Genomic DNA, 18,666 nt, shown 5'->3' with positions numbered 1-18,666 from the left:
AGCTGCCACCATAGTCTTCATCCCCAAGCCAGGTAAAGATAAGTCGCAATGTAGCTCATATCGACCAATTTCCCTCTTAAATGTGGGCCTGACGTTGTTCACTGGCATCTTGGCGAGCAGACTGAATCCATATATGCCCTCTCTCATTGACCCTGACAAATTGGGCTTCATCCCCCACAGGCAAACAAGCGACAACACCAAGCATGTTCTTTATGTCACCGAGAAGGCCTCACGCTCCCTTGGTGACTACATGCTATTACCAATTGATGCCAAAAAGGTCTTCGACAGGGTCCACTGGCCTTACTTGGAACAAGTCCTCACTCTTTTCAGCCTAGGGGAAAAGCTTAAGACCCAGATCTTAAACTACTGCTGCTTTCCCATGGCAACAGTCAGGATCTATGGCTCTACCTCTACCTCCTTTCCTATCTGTTGAAGGACAGGTCAGGGGTGCCCCTTGTCACCCCTGTTTTCTCTATATGGAGCCATTGGCTCAGAGAGTACAGGACCACCCTGAAATCACTGGAGTGACTTTTGAAGGCAGCCAACACATCATAAGTCTATACTCAGATGATGTGCTTGTGACTTGACAAACCGGTCACAGCCATAGCAGCCTCCCTGTGGAAACTCAAGATATTTGGTAACACATCGGGCTTTAAGGTTAATGTCAAGAAATCGCAGGCACTTGGCCTCTCCCTACCACCCCAAATGGTGGACCAGCTGACGAGGCAGTATCCCATTCAGTGGTCGTCCGAAACAATCCCATACCTGGGGGTCAACCTGGCAGCTACCATGCAGTCCACCGCTTCCCTTAACTATCTTAAGCTACACAGGCAAATCTGCAATGAATTATTGAGGTGGAAACACCACCAGATCTTTTTGCAAGGTAGGGTGGCAGCTATTAAAATGACGATTCTCCCAAAGATACTATACCTCTTTCAGACCCTCCCCTTACCGCCGCCCTCCGTAGTGATCCCCAAACTCCAGACAGAGTTACTGCAATTTATATAGCAAGGAAGGAGACCTCACATGAAGAAAGACATTGGCTTTCTTCCCCCCAGCGCCAGGAGCCTGGGCATCCTAGACCTTCAATTATGTTACCAGGCAGCGCAACTGGGCTACCTGGTCGAGTAGAACCGTGCTGAATCTGAGAGGTTATTCCAGGACAGAGCGGTGGCGGGAACGTCCCTGTATAGAGTCCCTTTCCTGAAGAGAACGCACAGAGCACAGAATTTGTACCTGTCTCCAATCACACGGTTGTCAATGGTGGTGTGGGATAGGACTAGCATCCGGCATGGTATGTCCTCCTTCCCCTCCCACATAACATCACTACTGGACAATCCGGACTTTGCCACAGCGGTGAGGGACACGAGGCTTGAAAAGTGGCGACTCTCAGACTGTCGATCAATGGGCCACCTGTTTGACGAGGAGGGAATACTTTCTTTTCCCCAGATACATGCAGATTATGGTCTCCCCAAGACAGAGCGGCTTCATTACTTACAGCTATGATACTGGTCTCTGCACCCACAAAACAAACCCAACGCGCAGTGACCCCTCACCCAACATGAAAAATGGCTCTTCACTAAACCACCAGATAAGAGACTGATTTCAGAACTATATGCATTTTTTAGCCTTTGTAACAGACTCATTACAACGCTAGTCGGGACAGGTGGGAAAAAGACCTAGGGCGACCACTGGGAGACAAAGAATAGGAGGGGATATATCACAGAGCCAGGCTTACAGCCAGTAATGTGGCACTCACTGAAATGTTCAAAAAAGATGCAACATACTGATAGTACACCTAGCACGGATGCACAGGGCCAACCCAACACAGAGTGCAGATTGTTGGCGGGGTTGCTGGACATTGGGGGCACTAATTCACATTTTGTGACTGCCCACAGCTCCTCCAATACTGGTCTCAAGTACTTGATGATATTTATACCCACCTACCTGGGTACCCAACTGCCACGATTACCCGCATACGTGATCCTCAGCCTCCCAACCCCGCTAACATATACTTTGAAATCTAGAAGAGGACGGCAAATAGGTTTAGCATTAGGAGCTGCCATACAGAACATCCTCACACACTGGGGTACCCCACAGAAGTCTACCCACACCGGATGGCTTGCCACGATGTGGCACATGTTAGGCATGGAAAAGATAACGCTTTCACATTGCCTAACAGCCACCATCCAACCATCCTTAGGATTGTATCACATTTTTTTTTGTGATAATTGAGAAAAAGGAAGTACAGTTCTTTCGCCTACAACTGGAGGCCGACGAAGAAAGGGAGGGAAGAGAGGGTGATAACAAACAATTTATACTTCAATCAAGAAAGCTTTATTCGATTGTAGAAGCAATCATAAAAGCATACAAACAATTAATACAGAACTAGTTCCATAAAAACCATAGTAATAACATTATACATAATGAGATTAAAAAGAAGTTAGTGTGAATCCTAAAAAATGTAAGCATCGTACTGTGCAAAATAAGCATTCAGGTAATCATACGTTTCCTTTGGTGGAGCACTTTTTTCAGATAGGATAAAATTCTCAGAACAGAGTTTGCATTGACTAATAACTTTAAAAATAACAGTGCCGGGCGACATTGTCGTAATCCAGATCTCCTCAAAAAAGGGACTAGAAACATCTGCCTATCACTGGAATAAAACTTATAAAATAACATGAATCGTGGATTGGGGGAAATAAAGTCACAAGGGCAAAGTTGAAGATCATGTGACCAGTCATTCATAACAGGGAAAGTGACTAGACTATGGAAGGTTCCCAGCCTAAAGCGAGTTACTAAAAATCTATCATAGGCTCCTAGGACGAAAGACAGATAGGGTTGAATATTAAAAGTTGTTCAAATTAATTGACGATGAAAGACAGAGGGCTTTAAAATCTCTACCGTCATTCTCTGGGTATCAAGCAGTGTTAAAAATTCTATTCTCAGGTCCTTTCTGGATACTGCTTCAATAGAAGAGGGATTCGTATAATAATGTAACTGGCCCATATCTTTAAAAAAGTTGTGCACATATCTCAGCCAGGGAATCTTCATGGCTCCTTCCAATTTCAGTATGTCTGAAAGGATGTCTCTGTTTAAATTAGTCTGGGGTTTTGTCCACAGCCTGTGCCATAATAGCACAGGCGCTATCCTAATAGAATCAGAAAGGAACTGAATACCCAGTTCAGCATGACAGACACATCCTGAAGTACTGTTCGGTACAGCTAAAATGTATTTAAGGAAGGAGTTTTCAACTATCTTTTAAGGGGAAAGATCTGCAAACCCCCATATTCCACTCCCATAAAGTGCAGCAGAAACACATTTGGCCTTATATACTTTAATTAGTTCTGCTGGTGGTCGCTTGCCAAGCTTCCTGGCGAAGATGATAAGTGCAGATGTAGAACGTAAAAGGGCTAGTTTTTTAGCAGCCACCGCTTGTGCCCAGGAATCATTCTGGGAAAAAAGGATGCCCAGATAGAATAATTTTTTGTATCCTCGATCCTTTTACCTTCAATAAAAATATATTTATTAATCCTAAAGCCAGTGCCACAACGAACAATAAAAGTTTTTGTGGGATTGAACCTTAGGCCCAGGTCTTTCATAAAAAGGGTCAAGCTGTTCACGACTCGTTGCAATCCCACCTGAGTGCGTGACATTAGAACAGCGTCGTCCGTGTATAATAGGGCTGGTATTGGGCGGCTGTTAATCTAAGGAAAGTCCTGGTTATCTTTGCATAGGACTTTTTCCAGCCCGTTTATGTACAGGTTAAAAAGGAAAGGGGCAAGGACACAGCCCTGCCTGACACCGCTCTTAATCGGGAATGCAGCTGTACACTCACCCTTTACCCCATAACTTATGCGTGCTTTGGCATCAAAATAAAAACTTTTAGGAAAATAAATAATATTTACATCAACCCCTTAATCTCCCAACAATTTCCATAATTTCGAGTGGACCACACAGTTGAATGTGGCTGAAAGGTCCACAAAGGTTAAAAACAAGTTCCCTTTCTTAGCCCGTATGTCTTTGCCCACCAATAAGGAGAGATTCAGACCCTGTTCTATTGTCCCTAGTCCCGCTCTGAATCCATATTGCAGGTCAGATAGGATCGAGTTATCATCAGCCCAATCAAGTAAACGCTCTAGCACAACCCGACCTGTGACCTTCGTGATGGAATCCAGAAGGGAAATTGGTCTGTAACAGCCCAGGTCGTTCCTATCTCCTTTTTTAATTATAGGAACGATTACAGGCTCAACCCAGGTCGGTAGGAGTCCAGCATTAAAACTCTTATTGAGGACCTGGACAAGAAGCGGCCCCCACAAAGATGTAATTGATTTAAACAGATCAATGGGGACCCCGTCTGGTCCAGGAGTCTTTCCGCCCCGGCTGGCATGTAAGGCCCTTTCGACCTCCTCCAGGGTAAAAGCTAAGGACTTAGGATGGAGAGGATCACTTAAAGCTTGAGTCCCTACTAAAGTTTCAGCTCCTCCATATACCTGGGTAAAATGCTCTATCCACCGGGTTTCCGAGATAGCTGACTCTATAATAGGGTTAATATCGCTGGATAAAAAAGGTGTACTGTCATTATTTATGAATCTTGTAAAGCGCACAGCTACCTCCGTCGGAGGTGTCCCGGCGCTAAAAAACTGTCAGCAGAAAAATAAAGGAGGACCTAACTAAGATGAAGAGAATAGCCAAGTTTTCAAGCGGCTGCGAAACAGTGCTTCGGATGGAGCGAATCTGAGGTCTAGAGGGAGGCTGTTCCAGTGTTTCGCAGCAAGGACAGCGAAGGCTCTGCCACCCATTCGTGTGCGGCGGAAGCGTGGCACAACCATAAGACGTAGGCTGTTGGAACGCAGGTCTCTTACTGAGTGAGATAAAATCAATCTCTTTCTCAGGTATTCTGGTCCGGTTCCGTTCAAAGCACGGAAAGCAAGAGTGAGTATTTTAAACTTGATACGATAGGCTATAGGAAGCCAATGGAGCTTTTTGCGAAACATTGAGATCGAGTGTCGAAAAGGGATATTGCCAATCAGTCTTGCTGCCGCATTTTGAACCACTTGCAGGCGTTCAATTTGGTACAAAGGGGCTCCCACATAAAGACTGTTGGCATAATCCAAATGGGATGTTATTAAAGCCTGAGTAACTGTTCTGCGCGCATCCATTGGCAGAAAAGGAAAGATTTTTCTCATCATTTTTAGTTTTCCATAGCAGGCAGCCGTGACTTTATTGATTTGGGGGCTGCAGGAGAGCGTGTCGTCGAACTGGAATCCCAAATTACGGGCGGTGTGCACCGGTATTGGTGGGGGATTGAGTACCGTAGGCCACCAAAGTGAGGGAGGTATTAACATTTTTTGATTAAAAAACAAGACCTCCGTCTTGTCAGTATTAAGACGAAGATGGTTTGAGGCCATCCAAGAACAGATTTCTCCCAAACAGTGGCGGAAGCTAGAGAGGCTGGAGTCAGAGTGATCTCTAAAGGCATTGTTTACTGAGGCTACATGAAGAGCCTCCTAGGCCTCATCCCGAAGTGTATTCTTCCTGTCTTTCAGGACTTGATTATAAGCTTGTCTAGCTCTCTTAACTTCTGAGGCGATCCTTGGTTTCCTGTGAAGTTCTTTTTTTAACGACATGTGTAATTTGGTGCACTTTGAGTCTAACCACCCCCGTGCCCTCTTGACCTTATGTTGTCTGCTAAGACATTCCCTAATTGCCGTAGTTATCTTCTGAAAAGCCACTAATAATACCGTGGGAGGAGTGTCTTTGTTAAGGCATGTCTCTATATCTGTAAAAGATTTAACGATAATTTGTTTAAATTAAAATTTACTTATAAATCAATGAAAACGTTAAAAACAATACAAATCATACCCACGAGTTTCGCAAGGATGTCCGTGTTGTCCCACTTCCAACCCAACATAGCTTAAGTGTCAGGTTGTATGCCGGCCGTGAAGCTTAGGATTCATGAGTATATTGGGCAAAAGAGTTCTCGGAAAGTGTTAGATAAATATTTTAAGCAGGGACCCCATTTCTTCTCAAATTTAGGGAGTGTTTGGTCTACGACTGCTGTTAGCTTTTCCACGCTTAATAAGTCCCAAAGTTTGTGCTGCCAATCTAGGTGTATCTGTGTAGAGTCAGTTCCCCATCTGGATAGTAAAACTGGTGATGGCCCTTTCCCTAGGGGAGTGAAGTGGGTACGTCAAGGTGTTGGGAAGCCCTAGGAGAACGTAGCTAGGGAAGCGAGGTAATTCGGTCCCAAAGATTTGGTCTATATCAGCCAGTATCTCTTCCCAATAACGTTGTCATTTGGGGCAGTGCCACAATAGATGTGTTAGTATACCTGATTTGCTGCAATGATGCCAGCATTTATCCTCGCATCCCTGTTTCCACTTGGACAGGTGGCCGGGGGTGTAGTACCAATAGTGCACTAGTTTGAGAAGTGTTTCCTTCCCAGCAACACAACATGCTGATGTTTGGGCTCGTTGTGGAATGGTCGGTCCATTTCTTGTCTGTGAACGAGATTTCGCACTCCAGGTCGACCTTGCTGGCTAAAGTAAGGAGTTAGTAGAGGTGCTCAAGAAGGAGTAAATGTCGGATAGCAAATGCCGATCATAGCTCCGTGTCAAGAGCCAGCGTTCAAATTGGTTGAGGGGCCTGCTAGCTTGGGGTCGCATGTCTGGTTGAGTCACCAAGTGACGGATTGCTGCAGATTGCCATCGCTCCGAGTCTTGGAGACCAAAATCCTGTTGGATCCCTGAGAAATGCAGTTCTCGCTCATCAAAAAGGTTCTCTCTACGCTTACAATTAGCCTCTTCTCTTGCCATCGAGAGAATGTTGTGCCGTGCATAGCCGGGGGAAATCCACATTCCCTATGATCGGGGTGAGTGGAGAAGTTGGGGTAGTAAGGCCCTTGGAAACGCTCAATTTGTCCCAGGCGCCCATTGTGGCCTGACTACTGGGGAGATATACACTTCCGGTGGGCGGTTCAGGGTACCTTCCAGATGTGGATACTGGCCACTGCTTGGTCATTTACATGAGTGGACGTTGCCACTCCACTAAAAACCTAAATTGCGCCACCTGTTGATAGCGAATCAAGTGGTATATCTCCAGACCTCCCTTAGCCACTGGAAGATATACACGCTCTCTAGCCAGCCTAGCTTTTTTACCGCCCCAGATGAAGGACTCCAGCGAAAATTGCAGTTTTTTTTATCACAGTGGGAGGTGGTTGCAATGGCAACAACTGCATTATATATAAAATCTTGGGCAAAAGAGTCATTTTTACGGCAGCTATTGACCCCGACCAGGAAATAGGGCCTCAGTGCCAGGATTGGATGAGCGAGCGCACTGTGGCCAATAGAGTGGCATAGTTGTGCGATAAGGATTTTTCGATGGTGGAGAGTAGCTGAAGGTCTAAGTATGAAATACCCTGCACGGCCCAAGAAAAGGGGAATGTGTTGGCTAGGTACGCTGTCCGTCTTGCGGTATGGTGAGGTTGAGGGCTTGAGATTTGGTGGCATTCATCTTAAACCTGAATGCTTCCCCAAATGCCGCTAGTTCTTCAAGTAAAGGGGTCAACAACTGACGTGGTTTAGTTATTGCGAGCAGCCCGTGGTCAGCGTATAGTTGTATGCACCCATCTTCACTCCCTCGATAAGAGGATGTCCTTGAATCCGCTCTGCCAGCGGCTCCATATAGAGCTCAAACGGGAGGGGGGAGAGGGGGCACACCTGTCGTGTTCCCCTTGATATTGGGTGAGTGTTGTTGATACGGACCATGGCCTTGGGGTCTGTGTAGCCCTTATCCACTGGCAAAAGCGGTTGCCTAGACCTATGGCTTCTAACACTTCTCGCAGGAAGGACCAATGCACCTGGTCAAACACTTTTTCGACGTCTATTGCTAAAAGTAGTGTGGGCGTCTGTTTGCGGTTGGTTTTATCGATAAGATGGAATATCTGCTTTGTGTTGTCCCCGCATGTGCGTCCCGGAATGAAGCCTGATTGGTCTAGGTCAATCAGACCGGGCATATACCTACCCAATCTGTTAGCTAGGTTTCCCCATCCAACCATTCTTAAGCAAAAGTGCGGATGTCATTTCAAATGTATTTTAGTCTGGAAGTGAGTGGAGGGAAGAAAGTCGGGAGGGAGGGGCCGGCTCAGGGAATGGGATTGTTTGATGCACCACTGTTTGCATAAATATGTTTACATCTCTTAAGGGTCTTGCAAAATCTCGAGAGACCGAAATGGCTGTTGACGGCACGGTTTCTCCTTCTTTCTTGAAATACCAATAAAAAATAATTGAACCTAAAACTTCCATCGAAGGTAGCCTCACCATTGAGAGCAGCATCGTCGATGGTTACCACAGTCTCGTCAATAATGACATCAACAACGATGACACCTTCCATCTCCGCGTCACTGTTGACGAAGACTATGTCGATGGCTATGCCAATGCTTCCACCGATGACAGCGTCTACGAGGATAACACGGGCAACCCTTAAAGTTTAAAGTCTCTCAGCCACTATCTACGTTCATCAGCTCAACGGCAACTAAAAGTTAAAGACTTTTCTCCTATCTGAACATACCTCACCCAGCAAAGTATCTCCTGGTACTCCAAGTCGCCTTCTAGACATGAAGGAGTCAGAGGATGATGGCCCTTTTGGGACAGCCCATAGACCATCTGAGCTCAATGTGAAATATCAGGACCAAGGATGAGGAAAAAGAAAAGTATTATGGGGAGTATTACAATCCACAGACAAGATATCTGGACAGGCCTAAACATTATGGGGAGTCTTAACCGCATTATGGGGAATCACCTTCTCATGAGAGATCAGTGTACGTGCCTATCTCTCCATTTCATGACCTACAGGCAATGCTAAATGACTACCATAAAAGGTTTCCTGATCCTCCACAAGACCAGCCTAATGGTCCAACTCCGAACTATCCCTCCACAGATAACACCCAGGATGACGCCTGCATCGAACATTACAGCACCTCCTAGGGATGACCCTAGGGAGGAGGGAGAACTTCTGGACAACCAGCCCACCAAAACGAATGGGACGATTATCTGATTCACACTCCATCACCTCCTGTACCTCAGCCTGTGGATTGACTTCCAGAGGACATAAGAGGATTTCACAATGTAATGGTTAGGGCTGGGACAAGTTCAAACTGCCAAGATCAGTCAAGCAGTCTGACTACTTTCTCTACGATTTCAAAGACAAACCAGGACATCTGTGTGAGCCATTCCCATTATAGACTGCATATGGGAAGAAGGCAAAAATATTCAGCAATCTGGTGACCGTAGCTGTAGTCTTGTCTCGTATAGGTAAAAAGTAGAAGGCTTCTGAGTATTCGCCTGCTTGCCTCTTGGAGTGACCCTTGACCCTTTTAGGCAGGTCGCTCCCCACGCCGCACAGCACCACCAGTGTGCCCATGCCCTTAGCCCAGCTGCCGCTGCTGCTGAAGAAATTAGAGGCCCTCCTCCACCCGCAGGCTACCACCATCGCCTCATCCCTGGTGGCCAGTGGTAGGTCGTAGGTTGCCCTGTGTCATTCCATTGTGTTGTCTTCTTTGGTATTTTGTCCTCGTTTCATTCCCCCCTTACCCTCTTCTGCTATTCTGTGCCCTTTGCCTTTCTCTCCTTCTAGCCGGTCCTCCCGTGGTTCTCCTGCCGCTGTGTCCCCTGCGGCCCGCCCCATGCTCGCTTCACTTCCGCCTAGTGTAAGTGTATTGCTTTGTTGCCACTGTTGATTTTGTCTTGTGCCATCCTGTGCCCTTTTTGCATTCTGTACCTCTCGCTCTTCCTCACTCCCGTCTCCCACCGCTGCGTCCCCTGTGGCCCCGCTCGCTTCACTTCTGCCTACTGTAAGTGTATTGCTTTGCTGCCACTGTTGATTTTGTCTCGTGCCATCCTGTGCCCTGCGCCCTTTTGCATTCTGTTCCCCTCGCTCTTCCTCACTCCCGTCTCCCACCGCTGCGGCCCGCCCCTCCCTCTTGCTTCACTACTGCCTAGGCCCTAGTGTAAGTGTATTGCTTAGTTGCCACTGTTGATTTTGTCCCGTGCCATCCTGTGCCCTGTGCCATTCTTGCTTTCTGTACCCCTCGCTCTTCCTCACTCCCTTCTCCCGCCGCTGCGTCACCTGCGGCCCCGCCCGCCGCTCACTTCACTTCACTTCTGCCTAGTGTAAGTGTATTGCTTTGTTGCCACTGTTGATTTTGTCTCGTGCCATCCTGTGCCCTTTTGCATTCTGTGCCCCTCGCTCTTCCACACTCCTGTCTCCCGCTGCTGCGTCTCCTGCGACCCCACCTCCTCTCGCTTCATTTCCGCCTAGTGTAATTGTATTACTTTGTTGCCACTGTTGATTTTGTCTCGTGCCATCCTGTGCCCTTTTTGCATTCTGTACCCTTCGCTCTTCCTCTCTCCCGTCTCCTGCCGCTTCATCCCCTGCGGCCTGCCTGCCCGCCCCCGCTCTTCCATTCTTCCGCCCTCACCTCCCAGCTGCTCCTCCCTCCCACCTCCCCTTCTTATAACGGCCGCGCAGCGGGAGCGCCAAAAGCCTACTTAAGGCAAGCCCGTCTGCGCCCGTCCGCACCTGGACCGCGCCAGAACTCCTAGTCCCCGCGAATGCCACAACACCGACTTTGCTAAGACTCCAGCAACCTCCACGCACTCAACGCCGGATAATCCCGCACCTGCTGCCTGGCCGCCCCGAAGCGCACCCAAGGACCATTCTCCTGCCGGAACTGCAGCTTCACCAGCATCCGACCCGCCAACTCAACGACCAGGAAAGACCACTGAGACCTCCGACCCCACGACCACCATCCGCACCAACCGCCTGCTCTCCTGGGCCAACATAAATGACGACGACACCATTGAGATCATAAACACCATCCACTCCGGATCTCCGTCAGACCCATGTCCACACCACATCTTCAACAAAGCCAGCACCGCCATCGCACCCCATCTCCAGAAAGCCATCAACCTCTTCCTCGAGACAGCAACCTTCCCGGGGAGCTGGAAGCATGCCGAGATAAACGCCTTACTCAAAAAACCCAAGGCAGACCATAAGGACCTCAAAAACTTCTGGCCCATCTCCCTGCTCCCGTTCCCGGCGAAGGTCATCGAGAAGACCGTCCACAACTGACCCGCTACCTCGAGGAGAACAGCATCCTGGACCCGTCCCATTCCGGATTCTGCAGCAACCGCAGTACCGAGACTGCCCTCATTGCTGCCACCGATGACATCAGGACCCTGCTAGACAACGGAGAAGCAGCGGCCCTCGTCCTCCTGGACGTGTCAGCCGCCTTCGACACGGTCTGCCACTGTATACTACGAATAAGCCTCCACGACGCCGGGATCCAAGAGAAGGACCTGCACTGGACCACCTCATTCCTCTCCGGCAGAACACAGAGCGTCTTCCTCCCCCCCCTTCCGCTCCAAAGCCACCGAGATCATCTGGGGCGTACCCCAGGGCTCATCCCTCAGCCCAACGCTGTTCAACATCTACATGCACCGCTCACCCACGTCGCCGTACTGCACAACCTTAACATCATCTCCTACGCCAATGTCACCCAGCTGATCCTTTCCCTCACCAAGGGCCCCCCCACCGCCAAAACCCACCTCCACGAAGGTATGAAGACCATCGCCAAATGGATGAGGAACAGCCGACTGAAGCTGAACTCTGGCAAGACGGAGGTCCTCATCCTCTGATCCACCCCTTCGGCCTGGAATGACTCCTGGTGGCCGACCGCAGTAGGAACAGCTCCAATACCCACCCACCGACCACGCACGCAACCTAGGGGTCCTCCTCGACTCCACCCTCTCCATGTCTAAGCAGGTCAACGCTGTTTCTTACTCCTTCTTCAACACCCTCCGCATGCTCTGCAAGATTTACAAGTGGATCCCCATTGAAACGAGAAGAACGGTCACCCAGGCCCTCGTCAGCAGCAGGTTGGACTACGGAAACGCCCTCTACGCAGGAACCTCGGCCAAACTCCTGAAACGGCTTCAACACATCCAGAAAACCTCTGCACGCTTGATCCTCGACATCCCTCGCCGCAGCCACATAACATTCCACCTGAGAGACCTGCACTGGCTCCCCGTCAACAAGAGGATAACCTTCAAGCTCCTCACCTACTCACACAAGGCCCTCCACAACACCGGACCAGCGTACCTCAACAGCCGACTCGGCTTCTACACCCCCATCCGCCAGCTCCGCTCCGCCGACCTCGCCCTCGCCTCAGTCCCAGCATCCGAAGAGCGACCTCCAGTGGCAGATCGTTCTCCCACCTCGCCGCCAAGACCTGGAACACCCTCCCCGTCCACCTACGGCAGACCCCAGACCTGCTGACCTTCAAAAGACACCTCAAGACCTGGCTTTTCGAGCAGTAGCAGCATTCCCCACCCCTCAGCGCCTTGAGACCCGCACGGGTAAGTAGTGCGCTTTACACATGCTATGATTGATTGATCTCAATCCAGAATCTGTACGTTCACAAGCGGCACAATGCCGTTCTGAAAAGCCCTCTACTCCTATTACTGCTCCACCAGACAAGGAGGGCAGTTGCTTGGACAAAATTGGCAAGAAGTTCGACACCTTGTCAGCCATCACTGTTCGTGCAGGCAATTCATGGGCCATCTTATGACAGACAGATGTGGTCTTACATCAGCACCATTATCGATCTAGTGCCGGAAAACATACAAAAAAAGAGGCAATATAGATCTGCCAAGAAGGTGAGCGCACATCAACGGAGACCATAGATTGCTCAATGGACATTGCCTCCACCGGCTTTTGGGAGCTAGCGAGAACTGCAGTGTTGAGAAGTCAAGGTTGTCTCAAACCGACAACTTTCTGGCCAGAGGTGCAGTCCAGAATATTGGATATGTTCTACGATGGAGAAAAACATTTGGGACACATATTGATGATACTTGGTTAGCCAACAACACAGACACAGCTAAATCTCTTGGTTCCTTGCAGTTTCGCAAGCTGCCCTTACGATGAGCACATGGACGGGGATTCTCAACGTACAGAGGAGGATATCAGCGCTTCTAACTATATCAGCCCTTCCAGTCACAATATAGGTCCTCTTACTAACAATAGCCCTATCACCAACGACCTGTGGTGGCATACAACCACTAAGGGCCTAGAAGGAAACAAACCCCCCAGAGCTGAGACAACGAATGTAAACTGTGCGCCGGCTAACTCCAACCCTTCAAAAGCTGTGGGTGCGGACATTTCTAACTACCTCCACTAATGGAGACAAATAACATCAGACAGATGGGTATTAGATCTTGTCACCTACAGTCGTACCCTGGAGTTTGTCGAGAGTCCACCAATCACGCCACCAAGGGGAGTGCACCCACTTCTTCTTCACTTACTCGTGAAAGATGCCCTCACCATGCTTGCAATAGAAAAAGTTCCCCCTCCCCAGAAGGGTATTTTTTCCCAATCAAGAAAAAAATGGGAATGGCAACCCATCCTAGATATCTCTGAAATCTAAGCAAGTATCCACACAAGCAATCCTTTTGTATTGTCATCTCTCCGACATCCTGCATCAAGAAGGCCACCTGACCACACCTTGAATTTACAGGAGCATACTTCCTTATCCCCATACATCCCAAACATCGCGAATACCTACACTTCGCTGTAGCCGGTCCTCCTTTTTGGCCTCAAATCATCCCCCCACCGACTGCATTTTTGCCAAATGCCTAGCCCCTGTGGCAGCCTCTCTCTGAAGGTACAGTCAGTCGATAAAAACACTAACAGTATCTCAAGAGTCCAAAGTCACGGAGACTTGCCTAAAGTTCTTTCACAAACTAGGTCTCACTGTAAATTATCAAAAAACATCGACTACTCCATCCAAGAAGATTATGTTCCTGGTCGCAGCCTTGGATACTGTTCAGTATAAAGCCTTTCTCTCCTGAGATAGACATTGAAGGCTTAAGGAACTGGCTCTCAAGCTATCCAGAGAAAGGTCCATTTCAGTACATCTGTTCCAGTCGCTACTGGGCATGATGTCTTCAGAGATCAATCTGGTCTCTCTCGCATCCCTGAAAATGAGACCATTACAGGAAGAGCTACAAAAACAATGGGTTCAAACGAAAGGTTTGTTCGAGGGCCTTGTAAATCACACCAGGTATAACTGAAGCACTAGCCTGCTTGTCCCAGGCCTTCCATTGTTAAAGGGCCTCACTTTCTTACTTCAAATACCTGACTTCGTAATAACAGCGTATGCCTCCCTAGAGAGCTTGGGCGGTCATCTGCAGGACCTTCAAATTCAAGGAAAGTGGTCTCTACTCAAGAAAACCATGCATATCAATTGCCTGGAGCTCTAGGCCAAAGGATAGCAGGGTCTTCAGTGCTAGTGTGCACAGACAGTACCACCAGCATGCTCTACCTGAACAAGCTACAGGCACAAGGCCTCCGATGCTTTTCAAGGAAGCTCAAGAAATTTGTAGCTAGCTCACAGCTTTAAAGATAACTCTGCGAGCTGAACACTTTCCTGGAACAAGAAATCTCATAGCATGCACAATCGGCAGAGCCAAGGACAGCTGCCACAGTGGGAGCTAGATCAGTCAGTGTTGGACAGGATGTTTTCTATCTTTCATAGATTCACAAGCGACTCAACCATCCCCCCTGAGAGGCTCCTCTTATAGCTTGGCATTTATTTCCTACTTGTGCTTTGAAAATCTGAGGGATTCAGCCTCTCTTGTGAGTATTCTAGAGGGTCCTATCGCCAGATTGGCTGAAGGTTGGTTCTTTTTAGGTCGAGCCTAGCGCAGCGTGCATGCGCTGCTCTAGGAGATGACCTTTAGGAATCGGTCAGCTCTTTTAAAGTACTCGTGCTTGTGGTGGCATCCACCTTGCGGTAGCGAGCAGCGGCACGAAGGGGCCATCTGGTTTCAATTAGTGTGGTCGCAAGTGCTTGTTTACATTTCCCTGCTCGCGGTCACTTTCTAGCTGGCTCGGGCGTTTGGAATTCTACGAAAGGGTTAGAAGACTCTATTTGTGTGGGAAAAACAGCTGTGAAACGAGGGTCTAAGGGAGTATATTTACCGACCATTCAAGTTCGTACCCCTATTGAACTATACTTGTATAACAAAGGAACTTGAAGGTCTCCAAAGGGCTGAGTGACGCCTACCAGAGGTGAACTACAAGAAATCAGCTACCACATTGTGGTGAGGCACAGACAGGTACTGATTTAAGTCCTATCAGCCCACCCAGATGGCGGAACTTCGTCATTTAGGACATCTTGAACCCGGTCTGTGTATCCAAGCCTTGATGTATTGGCTTTGTTTCACTAGGCCGTGGTTCAGAAATTGTATGTGTCCTCTCCGCAAGTGGTGCTGATATAGTGCAGTGCAAGAAACAAATAACTAAGAGTGTAGTGGTGATGGTTAAAATGAACGTCAAGGTGAAGAAAATGTTTAATGGTATTCACCTAAGCGTCAGATTAAAAACAGTGTGGTACCAGTGTGAAAGAATCACTGTACAGTATGAGTGGAAAGTATTAGGGCCAACGTGTTTCTGCCAAAAGGTGACAATTCGCCGGCATTCTTCAGGGCCAAGCTGACAAAATTAGCTACTGCAAACTACACCGTAAGGGGTGTTGAAAATAAGGAGTGATATCAATCAGTGAATTATAAATCGGAAAGATTGGTGTTGTCACAAAAGACCACCCTACCGTATCCTCGTTGCTGATGTGTTTGTCGAGGAATCCCTTCCTGTAGAAATCAAAACGAAAAAGAAAAAAATTCATAACACTAGTGACAATTATATTAATGTAATCACATAGAGTGGGTGTTCCCTGACTCTATTTGTGTACCATGAAACAAGCACAGGCGAATGGCTGTCGTGGATTGCTTGGACGGCAACACTGAAGCAGACATTTCCAGCTCATCCGAAGATATTTCTGCAGGTCGGTCACAATATGCCCTTCTGATTCCCCTCCCTCCGTGTTTCTGGAACTGTACGCTTCTGCTGCCTATTTAGCAGAAATAATAAGAGACCATCACTTGTTAAGCGATTCCTGCAGAATTGCTCTTCCAGTGAATTATGCTGCCTTTCATGACATTCTCTTCAATTGTAAGAATACGTTTGATTTACCGCAGGTTTGTAAGCTTCAGGTCCTGGAAACCGTTATTTTCCTCACTTTTTTTGCACGCCAGCCAAACCGGCCTGATAGAAACACCCCCTTCTTAATCTTGTAATCAGTCCCCCAAAAACACGGGTGAAGCTGTTAATTGTGTTGCATATTGATTTTTCAGACGCAATTTGCTGTTGTATGACAAGCTGGGCACGCTCATATCGACCGTTAGGATTGGTGATAGAAAGTACGATACTGTCAGCGTTCTATCTCAGGTGTGTTCGTTTGGGAATAGGTATTTGCATGCTTCTTCCATTAGGCAGGCGAAATCCTTAGGGTTTCGATTCAGTCTGGAGTTACATCCATAACTTAACTTACAGCGATCTATAGTATAATGCGATTCAAAAACTGATGAAGTACACTGTAATTTAAAGCGGCCAACGGGCTGTCAACTCGCTATGTAAGTAACTCTTTTAAAGTAAGAGGCATAACGCAGGGCCATGCAGCCCATGTGGCGCAGAGGGTCCCCCGAACTCTTCAGGGGACCCCCACACTTCTAATGGCCTCCACTCATCCCAAGGCCAATGAATATCTGAGAGCTAAGGGAGATTCAGGCCCCACTGCACCCGCATCATATTTTGTAAGGGGGGCGGGCGTTGTTTTGCATTACTCCACTGTGTAAACAGTAGCCAGTTTACTCTTATACGGAGTCCTGTTTACATGCAAAACATCCAGGTGTTCTCTAACCTTCTCAAATGCCCAAACTTGGTAGATCTATATAACAATTCATTTTCCTTAGATGCTCTCTCTTTAGTTTTGCCACTTGTGCTATCCGTGTCTCCCAGCATCTGTTATTACCATGACACTTTTCCACTGAACGTCCTGCCACATAATTCCACTACAAGCAAAAACACATAAGTCTGTCAATATCAGGTTTGCAGTCGTGTATGAGCAGGGCCACTGGAATTATGCGTCCGGAGAGGGCCAAAATATGCGGCAATCTTGAGTAAATTATGTGGCAAGAAAAGTCAAATTATGCAGCATAATTTGGCACATCTTTTAATAGTATTCATTATTTAGTCTTTTTTAGGTCGAGCCCATAGCAGCGCGCATGCTCTGCTCTGGCGAGACTTATAGTAAGGGGCTTTCAAAAGCTCACCACATGCACGTACGTGTGTGGCCTATTGCTTGCCGTTACCCGCACGAGGGCGCCATTTGTTTTTAATTATCTTGCCAGGACATGGGCACGATAATTCATAACATATGGCCTGGTGCTCGCTCTCATGCGCGAGCCACTCGCGGGACGCTCCGTCGTCATGGCTCATTAAGCGCATCGCTCCGGGCACCCTTACAACGCGTGCACATGGGCCGCGCTCAGCTGCTCCCGCTAGTTTATTTTTTGTAGCCAACGATGTCATTTGAGCTAATTTTTCAGCTCGAGGGATTTCCTGCAGGCCTTGTTTTCTGAACTCCACAAATAGCCTGAAGTTCGTTTGATGGAATGCTGCAGAATACATGATTAGTGCTCGAGTTTGCAACCAGGTGATTTACTGGCTAAGACTTCACACGCAAAACTTTACAACCTGAAAAATGCCAGCCACCTTTAGCGTGAGCCCGCCACCCCCCTCTTCATTTCCGACTGATGTCTCCTGTGCTCGCGCTGCTGCAAGGCTTTGACTCGATGACATAATCCCACAGTCTAGCGAGAAATCCACTCTGTCGAGAGCCGGAGCGGTGGCAACCGCACAGGGAGCTTTGTAAACAAAGATTACAAAATCTATACATTTTAATGATCATTTTAAAAGAGATGTGTCATCTGTACGGTAGCAGTCGGTCCACAAATGCTTCCCAGAAGCGTATTCAGTAGGTGTTTGTTCTTACTGTTTTTGGCAAAGCAAAATGCAATGCATTTCCAAACGTTTTAACAATGTTTTTCAATATCTGGATTTTAATAGTTCATTCTAATACATTATTTGAAAAATATTTGTTAGTCATTGTTTGAGATAGCTTTGCCTAACGTATGATGTATGATGTTCGCTTGTACATAACTGAATATTTAATATGAAGTAATCAAAACAGTGCGAGTTAGAATGCTTGGAATAATCTCAGTCACTGATAATTATTTAGGGCTGCAGCCAGGGCCTTTGATTAGTGTAGCGGCTCCTCCTCTAAGGTGGAGGAGCCTCACCTCACTGACTTCAAATAGGACCAAGCATTGGCATAGCCAATAGGTCTCGCCTTTGGGACCTTATAAGTGTTTAGCCATGTAATACTTGATGTTGTTGCACCAAGGATATTGTGCTGGATAACTAAACACTTATAAAGTCCCAAAGAAGAGACCTATTGGCTATGCCAATGCTTTTTAAACTCGGTAACACTGAATGGACAATGGTTGCACCTCATTAGTACCAGTTTAACACCCAAATATAGCAATAAAAAGCAAACAGGTGACCAATACAGCTTTGCTATAGCTCTTCAATCCCTGGGGGTACAGTACCCAGGATAATGTGATGCATGGCTAAACACTTATAAGATCCAAAAGGCAGACCTATTGGCTATGCCAATGCTTGTTTTAAAAGAACATATGCTATTAA

General features: G+C 47.6%; 1 protein-coding gene across 3 annotated transcripts in view; it reads left to right on the top strand.

Annotated features, from left to right (window-relative positions):
* The window catches only part of XRCC6 (X-ray repair cross complementing 6), a 173,681-nt gene that overhangs the window by 141,351 nt on the left and 13,664 nt on the right, over positions 1 to 18,666 (top strand). The window lies entirely within an intron of this gene.

This window comes from Lissotriton vulgaris, chromosome 1_1 (assembly GCF_964263255.1).
Source record: "Lissotriton vulgaris chromosome 1_1, aLisVul1.2, whole genome shotgun sequence".
Taxonomy (NCBI): Eukaryota; Metazoa; Chordata; class Amphibia; order Caudata; family Salamandridae; genus Lissotriton; species Lissotriton vulgaris.
The sequence above is the reverse complement of the archived record's forward strand: the minus strand, read 5'-3'. Positions and strand labels throughout refer to the sequence as shown.